The following is a 2,522-nucleotide window of genomic DNA, read 5'->3' as shown; positions in this document are numbered from 1 at the left end:
TTATCAACCTACTAGTATCTAATCAGAATCCAGAGTAATTTCAAGAAAGTCAAACTTAAAGTTTCAAATATGAGTCCCTCTAAAAGACTTAAGAGAGATCTATTATAACAGAATTTATCATTGAAAATGTTTACTCAGTATCTCACTTTTGCCAAGAGGAAAATTAAACTCACAAATCTTTTATACTTTGAAGATATTTTAGTATTTTAGGATTCTTAATGAAACTTCTTGGGAACCACACTTTTGTTAAGTATAACCAGTTATACCTCTGATGACACAATGTCAGAATTCCATGAGCAAAAAAACACTACCTCCTTTGACCTATAGCAACTGTACAATTCTATTCCATGCCTGACAGCTGATTCTCACAAGACCTCTGGCAGACCAAACATAATCCATGACAGCTGATTCTAGCAAACAGCAATCACTGCAGACAAACAATTCTTTCTGACTAGTTATCTGAAAGAAGCAAGCATGAATTATTACATATTTGATTTGACCACGTGCAGAGATAGTCTTTCACTAGATCCAAATCTGGAATGACCGGGAAAATGCCCACTTTGTAAACTGACATATTACTTAGGAAATACAAAAGAGCACTTAGATGACTTGCATTCCAATAATAATACTAGTGTTCATATTTTTCTTCATCCCTTTCCAGAATCCATTCTTTAAGCAAAAGGGAATTCTGGTGAACATACAGGATTCCAGGTCAAAAGCTGGAAAGTCTTACTCATCAACCTGGAGGCCATCCAAGAGTCTACATTTCATTTCAGTGGGCACCCTTGGGGGTTAAAAAGCAGGGCATCTGCAAACTATATTTTTAGAGACATTTCCTAATCCCTATCTCTTCCATGAAGGTTAACTATAACAAAACTATACACACTCTGAATTCTCCAACCCCTCCATTTGAGTATTACATATTATCCATATCACTTTCAGAAAACATAATGTAAAAAAGTCTTAACAAGGCATAGGCTCCAATTTGTTTATGTGATTGAGAGTCCCTGTTAGCCGTATCTCCAATTCTCTCAACCACTTACCGCTTAAAGTGATTCCAACAGAAACTGGTCAAACTTCAATTTTTTTCCCAATATAAAAAGCATTTATATCAATATATAGAGGTATGAAATAAATGTTGCTACTCTTTCCTGTATAAGAATGACCTTGTAGCCAGCTCTGGTTTCAGCCACAGCTAGTACATAATTGTACAATGAGCCCGAATTTGAACCAGCCTCCATGGCCAGATGGCACATTGGCCAAGGCCCCAAGAAAGATGGCTCCAAAATTTGTGTGGATAAGCTGTGGCTGTCTCTGGAAGAGTTTTGGCTGTATCCCACCAAACCAATTAAGCAAGGTCATATTTCATGTATGGGTTTCTTCAGCTTGAGTTTCTCTGGTGAATAGTTATTGCCAGTTGTGAGCAGTGATTTGACTATGGATCAAGGCTCCTTTAATTGAATTCCTCCAAAGAAAGTTCAGCACTGGCAATAAGCCCCATTAACTGCACATGTTGGCTTATTTGATAAGAGACAGAAAATAAGCATCAATTATGTGGGTAAGGGTAAGTTTAAGCACTGAGCATTACAAACTTCCCTGACAAAGAAGTAACCCAGCTATGACACTAACTAGCCATATTATTTTAGCAAGTGCTTTATCTTGAACTTCTATTCTTTACGTACAGGATGGGATCAGATTGAGTGACAGCAAAAGATTCTTCTTTTAATTCTCCAGTTTTCATTCAAATACAATTGTATTGCATTATTGTTTAAATATTTCATTTATATATTTCACTAACAAAACTGCAAACTTTGTGATGATATTGTCTTTTACTTTTTTCCTTTATCTATCACATCCTTGAAGCACCCTGTTCTTTTCATTCAGAATCATTGGAGAGAGACTGTTTAATAATTTCCCTCTTCTTCTGAGGCACCAACTAAACTATGTTTTCTGTGTCTCCTTGGAGTCATCTATGATCATGTGACTGAGTTCTGAACCATAGAATGTGTACAGAGTGAGGTGCACCTCTTCTAAGTAAGGCCCATAAAACCCTGCCCTAGACAATCTTCCAGCCTTTTCCCCCACATTCCAGCTAAACAGAGAAAACTTGAAGATCTGAAAGAGAACTGAGCAACACCATACAGGAAACTGGATTATTGTTGATGAGGAGTTACTCAGATTGCTGCCTAACAAGGAGCAACCAGGTACAATGAGTAAGAAATACAACTCCAGCTCATGAAAAATGCCTAAAATTCTAAGTTTTTGTTTTTAATGGGCCTTTAGCCTACTTTAAACATTGTGATTCTCTATAATTTATTTATTTATTTATCTTTGTAAATAGTCTAGAAGCTCCTTAACGGCTGGAAAGATGCTTGGCTTTGCTTACCAGCAAGTCTCCATGCCTAGTACAGTGCCTGGAAAACAGCGGGTTCTCAATAAATCCTGTTGAATGTATGAATACAAAAAAACCATGCATAAATAGGAATAAGTTAATAAATGCTTATTGAGTTGAAGTACAGAAG

The sequence above is a fragment of the Microcebus murinus genome, chromosome 8, assembly GCF_040939455.1.
Source record: "Microcebus murinus isolate Inina chromosome 8, M.murinus_Inina_mat1.0, whole genome shotgun sequence".
Classification (NCBI taxonomy): domain Eukaryota; kingdom Metazoa; phylum Chordata; class Mammalia; order Primates; family Cheirogaleidae; genus Microcebus; species Microcebus murinus.
Note: the sequence above shows the minus strand (reverse complement) of the source record.